Source organism: Canis lupus, chromosome 6 (assembly GCF_003254725.2).
Source record: "Canis lupus dingo isolate Sandy chromosome 6, ASM325472v2, whole genome shotgun sequence".
In the NCBI taxonomy this organism is placed as follows: Eukaryota; Metazoa; Chordata; class Mammalia; order Carnivora; family Canidae; genus Canis; species Canis lupus.
This window is the reverse complement of record NC_064248.1, coordinates 711386-727272: the sequence shown is the minus strand read 5'-3', so window position 1 is coordinate 727272 and position 15887 is coordinate 711386. Positions and strand designations below refer to the sequence as shown.

The following is a 15887-nucleotide window of genomic DNA, read 5'->3' as shown; positions in this document are numbered from 1 at the left end:
TCGGGCTCCCTGCATGGAGCCTGCTTCTCTCTCTGCCTCAGTCTCTACCTCTCTCTCTCTCTGTCTCTTATGAATGAATAAATAAAATCTTTAAAAAAAAAAAAAAAAAAAAAGAGCATCAGTGAGCTCTGGAACGATTTCAAACATTTTCATTTATTTCTAATTAGAGTCTCCAAAGGAGAGGAGAGAGAGAAGAAAAACAAAAACATATTTGAAGAAGTAATGTACAGGTTTTTTCTCATTTTATAGAAACTATAAAACCCACAGACCCAAAAATCTCAACAAATTCCAAGTAGAAATTACCAATTTCAGAAATGAGAGGCTCTACAGATCACTACAGATTCCAGAGATATGAAAACATTGTTAAGAGAATATTATGAACAATTTTATGCTTGTAGATTCAGCAACCTAGAAGAAATGGACTATTCCTTAAAAGACACAACACTTACTCAAGAAATAATCTAGACTTTTATCTTTTAAAGAAATTGAAACTGTAGTTAAAAACCTTCCAATTTTTCCAAAAGGAACATTTACTAATAAGCCAGGGAAATCAAAATAAAAAATCCACAACTACTCACAAAATATAGTAAAAACAGGACAGGAAAGATGAGGAGATCTCAAAGCAGTCAGGAAAATAGTGTACTAAAATAAGACAATTAGACTGACAACAGACTTCTCAAGAGCAACTACTGCAGCAAGAACAGTGGAATAGTGTCTTCAAAGCACTAAGAAAATTACAGGCAACCTAGATTGAACAGAACAACCCAGATTGAACAGAATCTTTTAAAAATTAGACTTTTTGGAAGGAAACTCAGAAACATTAAATCCTTAGAATTAAATTATAATATTTGTCCACACTGTCTATGCACAAATGTGAGCAGCAAAAACTAAGCAAACCCCATCTTTCAGAGAAAAAGAATTGGGAAAAGAGACCACTGGGGACTAGGGTAGTCCCTTATTAGTTTTGACAGTTCTCTCTTACCTCTTTGCCCTAATGGTGGCACCAGTCATGCAGAAATGCATAGTGATGGTGCAGGGAGGTAAAACTCTGAGAGAAACCCATACTTCTGGCCAGAATAACAAGAAAAGTAGCTTGAGGGATCCAGAGACTGTTGGAGAAATCCAGGGAAAAAAAGAGCCAGAGAAAGTTTCCCATAACTTTGCATATGAATCCATACAACTTCCAGCTCACACCTAGGAGAGACCTAAGGAAGCAGAGGCTTTGAGAATTACACCATGGAATTAACTGCCACCAAATCTATAAACTGGTATGTGGTATGTTAATGCAAAAGATGCATAATAAATAAATAAATCATGAATAAATAAATAAATAAATCTTTAAAAAAAAAAATCAATGGCCTAAATCCACCAATTAAAAGCATATCAAAGTCTGGGATCCCTGGGTGGCGCAGCGGTTTAGCGCCTGTCTTTGGCCCAGGGCGTGATCCTGGAGACCCAGGATCGAATCCCACGTCAGGCTCCCGGTGCATGGAGCCTGCTTCTCCCTCTGCCTGGGTCTCTGCCTCTCTCTCTCTCTCTCTCTCTCTCTGTGTGTGTGACTATCATAAATAAATAAATAAATAAATAAATAAAATAAAATAAAATAAAATAAAAGCATATCAAAGTCTTAAAACTAAACTGATACCAGAAACACTGTTCACAGGCGAGGCAAATTTGTGGTTAGAACCTAACCAGCTTGATTGCCCACCGAAAAGAAAAAAGAATCATTCTCCAGAGAATTCTAACAGGTCTCTTAGACGTAAAACATAACTCCAAATATTCCTGAAATACAGAGAACCAAGAAAAATGATTCAATATTGAGGGAAAAGATAATCAAAAGATGCAAAAAATGGGAGGAAACACTCTTCAAGGATATGTAAGGCTAGCATAACTATATAACAAAAGATACAGATTTTAAGAAAAATTAGAATTATAGGTTATTACTCATGAAATAAATACAAAAATCTTAAACCAATAAAGTTGATAAGAGAGTAAATCCTAACAGTTCTCATCATAAGGAGAAAAACAATTTTTTCCATTTATTCATTTCTTCTTTATTTTCTTTCTATCGTATCTACATGAAAAGATAGATACTAGCTGAACCGATTACAGTAATCATTTCACAATATATGTAAATCAAACCATCATACTGTACACTTTAAACTTATATGGTAAGGGAACCCCTGGGTGGCTCAGCAGTTTAGTGCCTGCCTTTGGCCTAGGGTGCGATCCTGGAGTCCCGGGATCAAGTCCCACATGTCAGGCTCCCAGCATGGAGCCTGCTTCTCCCTCTGCCTGTGTCTCTGCCTCTCTCTCTCTCTCTATGCCTATCATAAATAAATAAATAAATAAATAAATAAATAAATAAATCAATCAATCAATCAATCAATCTATCTTTAAAAAAAAACTTATATGGTGATGTATGTCAATTATTTCTCAATAAAACTGGAGAAATATCATCATAAAATACACATGGAAACAGTTTTTTAAAACCCTGACCCAGGGGCACCTGGGCGGCTCAGTGGTTGAGCACCTGCCTTTGGCTCAGGTCATGATCCCAGAGTCCAGGGAGTCCAGGGAGTACAGGGATCGAGTTCCACATCGGGCTCCCTGCAGAGAGAGCCTGCTTCTCCCTCTGCCTGTGTCTCTGACTCTATCTCTATCATGAATATATAAATTAAAAAATCTTTATAAAAAAAGAAACTCCAGGTTAAATCAACATTAAAAATCTATTAATGTAACTTACTACATTAGTAGCTTAAAGGAAAGAAAAGTTGTATAAGTACTTCAATTAGATAAAATTTAACCTCTGTAATAGGCTGCTTCTAAAATGGCTCCCAACAATTCAGTCAGAAAAAGAGTCCTTTAAACAACTTAAGGCTGTATCTCATGGGTCCTCTCAATTGAACAATACGGCATCTAAGAAGTATAAGCACACTGTCCCTTAGCCATCTCAGCAGGAGCCCAAAGCACAGAAGTGTTTATCTCAAAGAAACTTGTAGATATCACATTATCCAGAGAAATGAACACAAATGAGATTTACCAGAGAACACATAAAAGTTTTTGAGAAAAGTTTATCATCAGAAATACTGCCAACTTGGACTGAAAGACAAATAATACAACTGGGAAAGAAGCACTGGATTACCAAAATTCTTCTGACAGGAAGTAGACTAATAAACCACATAACTTCAATTTGCTTTGTTAGACAAACATTTCATGAGTTAACACTATCTCTACCCTAAATAAGACTACAGGAGAGGGATCCCTGGGTGGCGCAGCAGTTTAGCGCCTGCCTTTGGCCCCGGGCGCGATCCTGGAGACCTGGGTGCAATCCTGGAGACCTGGGATCGAATCCCACGTCGGGCTCCCGGTGCATGGAGCCTACTTCTCCCTCTGCCTGTGTCTCTGCCTCTCTGTGTGTGTGTGTGTGTGTGTGTGTGTGACTATCATAAATAATAAAAATTAAAAAAAAAAGACTACAGGAGAATGTGTGATAACATTAATAAAAGCCTATGAAGCACTCAGTACTGTGCTAGTTGTTTCCCAGATTTTTTTTTACATAAATAATATTATTTATTAAATAATAAATAACAGGGGATCCCTGGGTGGCACAGCGGTTTGGTGCCTGCCTTTGGCCCAGGGCACGATCCTGGAGACCCGGGATCGAGTCCCATGTCGGGCTCCCTGTGTGGCGCCTGCTTCTCCCTCTGCTTGTGTCTCTGCCTCTCTCTCTCTCTCTCTCTCTCTCTCTCTATGTCAATCGTGAATAAATAAATAAAATCTTAAAAAATAATAATAATAATAAATAACATTATTTAATAATAATAATAAGTACCATTTATGCCCTGTGCTTTGCTAGGGGCTTTATAGTAATTTTATTTTAATCATCACAACAATTTATGAGATAAATACTATTATCACCATGACCAATGGACACTGTTATTACCATGCTAATAATTATGAAAATATTTGATTTTCGAAATATTTTTCACATTTTTGACCACTTACTAATGCCACACACTGGGCTAAGGCTTAATAGTCATTCTAATTTAGTCCTCACAACAACTCTATGAAGCAAGTATTATTATCATCCCTAGTGGATATTAACACCATCCCTAATTTCTAGGATAAGAAAAGTAAGGGGGCAGATGAGGTAACTAACTTGATTGGCAAAATCAAATAACTCATCCAAGGTCATATAACTAATAAAGGACAGAGGTGGAATTTAAACCTCTGTCTGACTCTAAAGCCTATGTTTAGCCAGTTTCACACTCATTATTTTATTTAATATTCAGAAGCCCTGTAAGGTAAATAGAACTGAGGGGTTAAGAGTAGAGTTTCTGAAGACAGAAAGACATGAGCCCATGCCCTAGCTTGCCTGTTTCAACTGAGTGAGGACAAGCTCCTCAACCTCTCTGAGAGAGAAAGTCTTTACCTATAAAATGGTTTTTGAAGTACCTACGGGTACGTGTGAAAGGATAAATACGAAAAGTAAATGAAGTAACAGTACCTGGCACACAACAACTATTCAGTAAATTTTAGAGGATATCATCATTATCATCATCACCACCTTCTCCATAATATAGTTTAAAAAACAGAGACACAAAGAGGGATGGTAGTTTGTCCAATGTTATAAAGCCAGTCAGTATCAGTGAAAAGTTTTAAACGCAGGTCTAATCAGCTTCAAAGTCTGAACTCTTTTTCGTTTGCCAAGGCATCTCATGAAGGCACAGGAAGCTTCACTGTGAATAAGGGACAGACAGGGCTAGGCAGGGAAAGATAAGGGGAAGGCCCCAGAGTCAGGCTCCCATAACTCCCAAGGACACCAAGACGCAACAAAACCAGAGATAAGGAAGTAGATCCAGACACTTGGCCCCAAATGTTAAGGACTATCTTCCTTTGACAGCTACAAAATAATCACAGAGACAGACTCACCAGACCCAAAAACAGCCATGTCATTCACTCAAGACAGCACAAGAAATCTCAAGGCTGTCATCTCCCTAGTCAGGTTCTCTATAAAAGACCAGCCAAAAAACCTTCAGTGGCAACCCTGTCAGGGTCCCTCTCACATGAGAGCTTTCTCTGTATCATTGCTTTAAAAACTTCTATCGCTTTACTCACTCTTCTTCAATGAATGAAGATTCATTCTTCAACTCCATGAGACAAGAACCAAGCTCTCCCACATCAACTGCACAGAGGGAGGTCTTCAAGGAAGGGAAATCTGAACTGAACACTGCAATACAACCTGAGTTGCTCAGATGAAGAAGTGAGTGAAATGTACTATAAGCAGAAGGAGCAATACAAAGAGCTGTATGGAATATTTGAGTAGATACAATTACTTCAGGGCAGTTGGGGCCCAGAGAAGTAGAAGCGAAAAAGTCAGAGTTTGCACATGAAGCCAACACATTAAGAGGTAGCATGACTCTGAGGCAGGAGTTCTTTTTTTTTTTTTTTTTTCAAAGATTTTATTTTTATTTATTTATGAGAGAGAGAGAGAGAGAGGGAGAGAGGCAGAGACACAGGCAGAGGGAGAAGCAGGCTCCATGCTGGGAGGCCAATGCGGGATCCCGGGACTCCATCCCGGGACTCCAGGATCACGCCCTGGGCCAAAGGCGGGTGCCAAACCACTGAGCCACCCAGGGATCCCCTGAGGCAGGAGTTCTTAAAGTGAAATCTGCAGAACAGGACATTACGCATTACCTAAGAATCTGTTACAAATGCAAATTCTTGGACTTGTCACAGATCTGAATCAGAGACTGGTATCTTTGGGGCACTTGGGTGGCTCAAATGTTTAAGCCCCATGTTGGGGCTCTTGATCTCAGGGGATCAAGCTCATGAATTCAAGCCCAGGTTGGGCTCCACACTGGGTGTGAAGCCTACTTAAAAACAAACGAACAAACTCTGGGCTTTTTCAAAGTCCTTGAAGTGATTCTAATATATGGCTGACATCTGATGAGATGATTCAGAGCAATGATGGAACATAATGTTTCAGAAATAATGAAATCATCCTTTACTAGTCAGGTAATTCAGAACAGGGAGAGCACCATGATGTTCTGAATTCAGAATAAGGAGAAGACAATAATATCTGAATAGGCACTAGGTATTACTAACTATGATATACTTGGCTTTTCTTTGACAAAAATTACTCTATAAAATCAATTTTCCCTATGCTTCATCTTAAAAATACATTCTCAAACATAATTACATTTTAAATCTTTTTTTAAAAAATCTTTTAAAGATTTTTTAAATCTTTAAACACTGCCCCAAAATAGTGTCCAACCAAGACTTAATACCTAATCTAATTGCAGTTTCAATCTGCCAGGAATGTAACCTTTAACCAGTCAACATAGAATTTCCTGTCAATGCTAAGATTTTACTGAGAAACCCTTTCCACTCCCCTGAGGAAGGTAACCTTGTCTAAACAATGCTTTCCGTGTAATAAATTCCTTTCTTCTTTTTTTCATGCCCTCTCTCTGCCTTTAAAAACCTTCCTCTCATGTAGTTCAGTGGACTTCCCCTCGACTTGCTAGATGGGATGCTGTCCAATTCACGAATCCTTTAAAAAAGCCATAGGACCTTCAAATTTATGCAGTTGAATTTTGTTTTTTAACAACGTTGGTGGCAGCAGTGGGATCTAAAGAAAATTTCTGACAGCATTCAGGAACAATGAAAAAACAAGGGCACGGCGCCCTGCAAACCCCTTTGAGTTAATGTCTTTCTTGTCATTTCTTTTTTTTTTTTTAAGATTTTATTTATTTATTTATTCATAAGAATACAGAGAGAGGAGAGAGAGAGAGAGGCAGAGACACAGGCAGAGGGAGAAGCAGGCTCCATGCAGAGAGCCCGATGTGGGACTCAATCCCGGGATTCCAGGATCACACCCTGGGCTGAAGGCGGCGCTAAACCACTGAGCCACCCGGGCTGCCCTCTTGCCATTTCTAAAGGCCACTGGTAAGTCCTTTGTGGTCTGAATTCTGCTCTTTTGTATTCAACCTACTGATCTAATTGGCTTTCCAGTCCAGAGTTAACAGGTCAGCCTAGATTGACAAGTGGCAACGGAGCACAGTCTTTAGTCGCTGTTCACAGCCCAGTCCACAATTCCACATTGGAATTCCTTCCCCCAAAGACCCAGTCTGAAACTCCCATTTAATAGATGCTGCTGATTTAGGGCTGGTGGCCATAGGACCTTCTCTCAGCCAGCCCACAATGACATCTTTTGATTACTGCTGGTATGTTGAGGTGCACGTGTTTGTCTGGTTTTGTGTAGCAAAGGCTTAGCTGATGAGGTCCTTGAATTCTAAAGAGTCAAATATAACCACCTTCTGGCACACCTGTTTATTTTATGTCTAAAAACAATGGAGCCAGGTGTATTGAATATATATAGAAATGGCAAAATTTTACCAAAAACCACCTACAATTACAATGGCCGTGATGGGGGGCCATTCCAATCAGACAAGATCATCTAAGAAGTGCCCTGGAAAACAAGGGTTCCCAAATTAAACAGGATACCTATTTTAATTGGCAACAGAGGTCTCCAAAAGGTTCCACAATTCTAAAGTAGTTTTCACTGCAATCATTGCAAAAGTCTAAAGAAAAATTTAATGTGAGGAACCTAAAACGATATTATAACTCCCACACCTCCCTCTTTCCTCCTGAGTACTCATTCTACTAATCCTCAATCTGAACTGTTTTTTCCACTCTGAAAAGACCACACAACTATAAACAAAAGTCTTCCAAATTAGTGGCCTTACAGATAACCCCATATCTACCTTCAAAAGAGGGTCACCACATAGGCCCCTCCCAGAGGGGATAAAACTGAGGAATTTTCTGGTAAACTGTTACATTATTTCTTTAAACAGAGAGAAACTGGTAGATACCAGAGTCCTCAGAGGGGATCACAGAAGAAGGGACAGAGGCCAATGAAGGGTAAAAATTCTTATCAAAATCTGTTCTTCTGAATGTCTGTAGTGCCCAGTTGAAAGAGGAAAATAAAATTTCACTTTATCTCTTCCCTTCCCTTCCAAATCCAAATTCATTGTTTATTGATCCTTTCTCTCTCCTGGATAGCTATTGTCTTCTTGCTTACACAACTGGGCTTGGCTTTCTGCCTCCCTGGGGACATGTAAACTGTTGGCTTTCTTTAGGCTATTTATGGGAGTGATTGGATTTTGGGAAGATAATATCCTTTTCCTTCTTTGGGACCTATCTTATATCCAAGGGGGGTTATTCCAATACTGTCAGAAATATTTAAAATTAAAATTCTGTAACCTAGAGGAAAAGAAACCAACTGAGGATAACGTAGTTGGACTAATGTTGTAGGTTTATCAATATATGTTGTCATTTAAATTACAACCCAATTCTTTGAGAAATTAAAAGCAACTGTCTTAATCTTGCACGTCTTTTGCAAAACAAAAGTCAGCTCCAGAGGCAATTCAAAATTCACCTATTCCTTCACCAATCCCCAGACCCCTTATTTATCTCAAAAGGCTTGCAAATTATTGGTTGTAGGAAAGCAATGTCCATCTTGGAGAACTTAAATTCTTTCAGTCCCTTGGTGTTATAAATACAGCTCAAAGGAAGAAAAAAGGGGAAAAGGTCTTTTTAAAATGCACACTGCTAGAAGGGCTCTTAGAAGCTCTAGCAGTCTTCTTAAAATTAATTTCAGGGACAAATATAAATCTTAAGAACCTTCTCCACAAATATTAGTAACTATAACGTCTTTGCATTGATCTGTTAGTGTATATGTTATAAATGTGAGGTATTATGCTACCTCTGGATAGTATTGCTAAATTAATTTGTGAAAGGCTCTAATTAGTTGGTTTGAAGACAAGTGTTTATAAGGATTGGGCATTCTAAAACTCTCAAAAAGACAGGAACTAACCCGTATGTTTTTCAAGTTCACCTAATCTGAAAAAAACATTCTATATAAAAGCTCATTTAAGGTTGATGGTTAATTAAAACAGATGTATTTAGAGTTATCAATACCAAATATAAAACTTATTCTACCTAAGTTTATTAGCCAAATAAATTCATATTCTCTTACAAGATCTACCAACAAAAATACAATAGCTTGGGATAATGGCTGACTTTTGTCTAATGTTTAATGAAGTTTTGTAAGTAATCTAAACATATTAAAAATAAGTAAATAGGGATCCCTGGGTGGCGCAACGGTTTTGGCGCCTGCCTTTGGCCCAGGGCGCGATCCTGGAGACCCAGGATTGAATCCCACGTCGGGCTCCCGGTGCATGGAGCCTGCTTCTCCCTCTGCCTATGTCTCTGCCTCTCTCTCTCTCTGTGTGTGTGACTATCATAAATAAATAAAAATTAAAAAAAAAAAATAAGTAAATAAATGTAAACAAGAAAAAAGTTTACAAATAATTCTCAGCAATATTTATGTCTGCTTTAAATAGTTTTCCCAAATCTTTTTGGTTACTTAAAATCTTAAAGTTTTGCTAAATTAGGTTAAATGATAAGTTAAATTCTTTAAATACCAGGTCATTTCCAAATAAGATAAAATACTACATTAATTATTGAACATAGGTTTAACTACTTTAAGCTTCTTGTTACAGAGAAACTAAAAGATATCTAGAAGTGTTAGTGCTATGCTGGAAAAATGAAAAAGGCAAAAAATAAAAATAAAAAAATAAAAAAGAAAAAGGCAATCCTTCTAAAAATTATAAAATATATTAATAAGTTTGCAAATCTAAAGAATGCTGGTGTAACAGTTCACGATTGCTAATTTACTGGCTTTCATAGAAATTAAGGTTTCCAAGAATTAAGAATTCTAATATAATTTAAGACTACTGGAAATAATAAGGGAAACAAGTCTTCATGCAAGTAAAATAGGATGTGTGGTTTTGATTAAGAAAAAGTCTGAAAAATAGAAATAACATTTTTACTGAAAGGAAAGGAAGTAATTTTATCCTAAAATGACACCGGTTATTTATTTAGTTACCTATTTTTGAAACTGGTTATTTAAAAAGGGAAAACTGAACAAAATCTGAATGTAAAAAAAGAGAATTATAAAGTCTGTGGAAAAGAAATCTTTGGAAAGAAGTTCCAATATGTGATCAAGCTGACTTTAAAGCAAAGCAACAGCAGTATACTCTATAATGACTGTGACAAGTGGGTAAAGTCCATTCTGCTTCTGCAAAAAAATGGCCTCTGGTTGCAACAAAACAACAGTCTGCTTCTGAATCAGAGAAATGAAGATGGATAAATAACGTATAAATGAGTAGTCAGAGCGATGGGAAACCAAGATGGCTGTTTGCTCTTCCTAATTCTCAGACAAAACCCATGTTTTCAGTTTTTGCATTATTTCTTCACTCACTATGGTGCATTTAAGATGACTCAAATTATAAATAGACATTGGTGGGGAAACTTTTATAAAATTGTGGAAATAGTCCGTTAGTAATGTCTGACTTGTCAGGCCCATCCTGAAAAAACGGTTTTTTGTCTCTGGCAGCCTCAGATCTCCTCCCGCTGGACCCTTTGAAGATCTACAACTAGATATTATTCAGCTGCCATTTCGTATGGGTTATCAATACGTCCTTGTTATTGTGTGTATGTTTTCCAGATGGGTTAAAACCTTTCCCTGCCACAGGCTGATGCCTTCACAGTGAGGGGAAATAAAAACAAAACTGTTAAAAAAATGTGTTTCCCACTTGGGATATAACTTGGGATATATTCTCCAGGGGTTGAGGCCTCCACTTCACTGGGCAGCTCATACAAACCTTATCAAAAACTTTGCAAACTGGGCAGCCCAGGTGGCTCAGCGGTTTAGAGCCGCCTTCAGTCCGGGGCCTGATCCTGGAGATCCAGGATCGGAGTCCCACTTCAGGGCTCCCTGCGTGGAGCCTGTTTCTCCCTCTACCCGTGTCTCTGCCTCTCTCTCTCTCTCTCTCTCTCTCTCTCTCTGTCTCTCAGGAATAATAAATAAAATCTTAATAAAAAAATTATGACGAAGAGAAGAAGTATCCTATGTTAAGGCAGACTGCTTCTGCCCAAGACGATGGATCAAGACTGCTGCCTACATTAACAGAACATGAAATCCTTTCTCCTTTCCTCTGCCCCTGGCGTGGAAAGATAATGCCTTCATCTTTATCTCTCAGGCCACTGGTAAGGGTGTTAACCTTTCTTTGGAATTTAGAACAACCTTTTGTTTCAGGCTAGAAGAAAATCTAACTATGGCCCAGCTTTTTATAAGCAAAAGAAGACAATTTATTGGCTGACTCCCCTGAATTTACATCATGAATTAAAAGGACCTACCAAGAGGCTTGCAGGATTCAAGATTCACTCCTTTTGGCAGGTCCCTACTTTATCATTTCTATAAATTTTGGAGGATGTGATAATCAATTTTTTCTTTTTTTTTTAAGATTTATTTTAGAGAGAGTCAGCATGTGGAGGAGAGGGGCAAAGGTAGAGGAAGAGAGACTCTCAAGCAGACTCCTTGCTGAGTGCAGAGCCTGATGGGGGGGGGGCAGGGATCAAGACCTGAGCTGAAATCAAGAATCAGATGCTTAATCAACGACTGCTTAATCAACGACTGAGCCACGCAGGCGCCCTGTCCATGTATTTCCTTTGAAAACAAAACAGATTCTCAACAGGAGGGGAGAGAGCATTTGACCATCTCTGGAAGCATTTTGATTGTCACAGGAGTGGGGAGGGTATTTGCTACTGGCATCTATAGAGCCAAGGATGCTGCTAAGCATTCCATAACGTACAGGACAGCCCCCACAACAAAGAATTATCTGGCCCAAAATGTCAATAGTGCCAAGGTGAAAAAACACTGCTCTATTCCTCAGTTTGATATCACATTGTCCAGGAAGGCCTTCCTGAACACCCTAGATTACCTCTTCTTGGTTTCCCATAATACTTAACATTGTATTGTATATAAATCTATGCCTTCCATTAGATCATGTGTACCTTTAGGACAGAGACTTTACAGTATGTAAAGTACACAGTGTGTACTCAGTGAAGTAGCAGAGACTGCTATCTGCTTATCCCAATATCCAGCCTATATACACCTCTTAGTAAAAGAAACATCAATTCTCAGTTGGACACATGGTCACTTAGAATAAAGAGTTCCTTTCCTAGCCTTTTATATATGGACATTAGACTAAGGTATGGCCAGCAGAATGCAGGAAGGGCTACCTGGAGTATAAGAGAATGAAGGAAATTCATGGGAAATGTCCTAAAAATATATTAAATGTCCAGACTAACCTGACCCTGCTACTTAGGACATAGATGATATGACTGGAGCGCCATCTTAGACCACGGGGCTGATGGGTGCCAGAAACTGGAAGCAGCCTAAATGCTAGATGACTGCAAAGCTTCTAAACCAGGCTTGGTCGGCTTTCTTTTACACAGCAGCCACCATTTTGTTTAAAACCATGCTTATTTTGGGTCTCTATTTTTTTGCAGATACCTGATCTAAATTAATAAATGATCTAACACCCAGCTTCTGTTTTTTTTGCCATCAGATGCCATCTTCTTTAAGAAAAGTATAAACTGTGCTTTATTAATTTATGTTCTTGTTCTGCTTCTTCTCATTCTTCACTAACACATTCTGAAATACAATTTTTCCTCTCCTCTTTCCTTGTTTATTCAATTACCCTTCTCCAGCTAAGGATTCTCAGCTACTTATAATTTGTAATAGAAGAACAGTGATTTCCACAACTACAAAAGCATCACTCTTAGGCAATATCTGATTAACAACCAGGTTTATGAAGCGAGAATTACAATGTTCACAAGGATAAGTAACCCAAAACAATTTTTCAAAAACAAAAAAGGCAATATTTATAAAATTCTTCTGGGATATTTTAATCTAAGCTAGTCTAGTAGAGCTCAGATAATCCTAATTTGCACGCTATTAATTTTATACACTGTAGAGATGATAATTTGCATGAATATCGTCTTTCTCTTAACTTGCTCATAATATTCTCACTATCCTTAAATTTCAGAAAATTTTCAAGTGGATATTTTGTTATATCCTTCTGTTAATTCTATAAGATATTATAAAATTTTTAAATTTCCAGACTAAATTCCACTCCCTGAAATATAACCTTTAACCAGTCAACATGGGAATTTCCTAGTCAGCACTAGCAAATTTACTGATAGACTCCATCCATTCCCCTTAGGAGAGCAATCCTGCCTAAAACAAAGGTTTCTTTGCTAATAATTTCCTTTTGTTCCACTAATTCTCTACCCTTAAAAATCTTCCATTTTCTGTAGTCCTTTGGGGCTCTCCCTCTACTTGCTGGATGGGATACTGCCTAATTCATGAATTAATAAAGCCAATTAGATCTTTAAAATGTACTCAGTTATATTTTTGTTATTTAATACTTTCTTTGTTCTGGATCTGATTTCTAGTTTTCTCTCTGTTTTACTTACTAGAAGCTTCAGAGTGTTAATTTTTGTATTCTTATTTGGTCTCTTGTACTTGCCACTGCTACTATATTTTTCCTTCTAACCTATTCGTGTTTAATAGGTGTATATCTTTTTTCTACCCCAAGGGCAGATAACTTCTCTCTGAACTGTAGTTGTGATTCTTGTACTTGCTTCTGTTTAAGGGTTACTTACCATTAGTGTTATAGTGCTCTTTTCACCTAGTAAGCTTGTTTACTGATCCTAGGTTTATAGCTTTATTTAAGTCATCCTTAAGTATACATTGGTATACTTTTTTGTTATTGTTATTGAAGATTTTTACTTGTTCTAGGCAATTTCACAGTACCTTAATGAGTTTAAAAGCAGGAGCAATGCCATATACTCCAGTAACTTCCTGAATGTTCCAGATGGAAATGACTCAAATTCCACAAAAATTCCACAATAATGAGACAAAGTTAATGTAAATAGCCTCAAACTTTATTTTTTCCATTTCGTATTCAAATTATTTGAGAAGCAGACTCAAGTAGTAGATACCATTCCCTAATCAGCAAAATTCTACTGCTTTTTCAATCATTTGGAGAATTCTACTAGAATCCACCTATTTGTATGGGATGTTTTCCTTAAAACACACTCCCCCTCATTTCTATGCAAACATTTCTTGAAAGATAAAGGCAAAAAGACATTTAGAAATGCCTCAATTTTTTTCTACGCTATTAGTCTGAAAGAAATAAAGAGCTCAGTGAGTTCTATATCATTTTTTGGAGCCATTGTATTCAAGAGTACAGCTCAATTTAATAAGAAGTTGAACAGTATGGGTGAATAATTTATTAAAACAGAACAGAGTATTCAAAACATCAAAATTACAACATCAATCACTGGAGAAACTAGTTCTACTACTGAACTTGAAATGACTAACTAAAAGCATCAAGAGTACTGTACATGAAATTCTATAGCTGTACCTTAATGCAGAGCTAAACTTAGCCAGCCAAAGCAATCTGTTTTCATCCTTCCCTACTCATTAAATACTTTGCTTTTATTTTCAGTTTTTTAAAAAAGCCTAGCTTATATACAGTAGTCTAATCAAGGCCACCCCGGAATGAAAGAATGCTTTCTTCTACCAAATTCTTTCATAAAAAATTTGCTTACATATGCTAGCAAGTGATTACCTTATGCTCCTACTATAACTGAACTGACTAGGAAGGCAAGAGGCACCTCTTTGACTGAAAATAACTGAAATTTCCTAAGCAAAGCAAAGTTTAATTTTCATAGTTAACAAAATAGGGCAAGGAGAACTGTGACAACTTTCTTTATCATTATCTTCAACAATTTCTGCATATGATCCTGAGCTATCTGGTGATATCTTCAAGCCTTCAAAACTGCCTAAATATTTTCAGTATTTTAGTACTAAATAATGCCACAATTAGTGTTAAAATACTTATTTTAAACAATTTTCCCAAAATAAAAATGTTCATAGGAAGGCACACCACACAGGATGATTGACTCTGGGCCATGAAAACCTTATGTCACGACTCTCAGCTAACATGGAAAACTTACAACTTGGTACTTATTGATGGAATAATTCCATGTTTCTCTCTTTATCTCCCAATTAACTCTTTTTGAGAGCAGAGACTCAGTCTGAAAAGAGGCAGTACAGCCTAAATTAGACCTGCCTCAAACAATGTAGCTCTGGGAAGATCTATTTCAAACAAGAGTTCAAATGTTATTTTGTTTTGTTTTTAGGTTTAAAAACATACTTGCACCCACCCAAAAATTAAAAGGACTCTGAATACCTAATGTTGGCAAAGATGCAAACCAGCTAGAACACGTTCCTATATGGTATAGCCATACATTAATGGTACAGACAATGTGGAAAACAAGTATCAGTTAAAGACATATAAAGATACATATCTTATGATCCGGTGATTCTACTCATTAGTATATACCCAAGAGAAATTAATACTCTGTCCACTAACAGTAATATACAGGAATGATCTTACCAACTTTATCCAATAGCCCCAAACCAGAAACATCAAATGTCCACCAATGAAACAATGGAAAAATTGTGTTTTATTTATATACTGGAATATTACATACTTATGAGAAAGAATCAACTGCTGCTATTTACAACGTTATGGGTAGATCTAATGTTAAATGGAAGAAGCCAGGCAAAAAATAGTAAATAGGCATGCTTATATTTATATGAAGTTCAAACGCAAGCAAGACTGTTTCTGAACTTCATATATGATGTCATAGCCCCTCTGGTGATAGAGGTCAGGTCAGTGGTTACTTTTGGTTTGAGAAAGATGTTAAATGAGAAGCAGCATAAAGTAGCTTCCTGGGTGCTGGTAATTTTCTATATTTTTATGTGGATGGTGATTATACTAGTGTATATAGATGTAAACATTCATCAAATTGTACACTAAGTATCTGTGCATTTACTTATAGGTATGCCTTAATTTTAAAAAGCTCATATAATAGCAAGAATCTTGGAATAAGCATTG

General features: G+C 37.2%; 1 protein-coding gene and 1 long non-coding RNA gene across 3 annotated transcripts in view; one reads left to right on the top strand and one right to left on the bottom strand.

The window, feature by feature from the left end:
- The window catches only part of TPST1 (tyrosylprotein sulfotransferase 1), a 141121-nt gene that overhangs the window by 81299 nt on the left and 43935 nt on the right, over positions 1-15887 (bottom strand). The gene's annotated exons all lie outside the window — the stretch shown is intronic.
- On the top strand, positions 6392-10958 carry LOC118355085 (uncharacterized). The gene is made up of 3 exons (XR_004816800.2): positions 6392-6951; positions 7860-7926; positions 10466-10958. It is a non-coding gene; the product is annotated as an uncharacterized LOC118355085 (long non-coding RNA).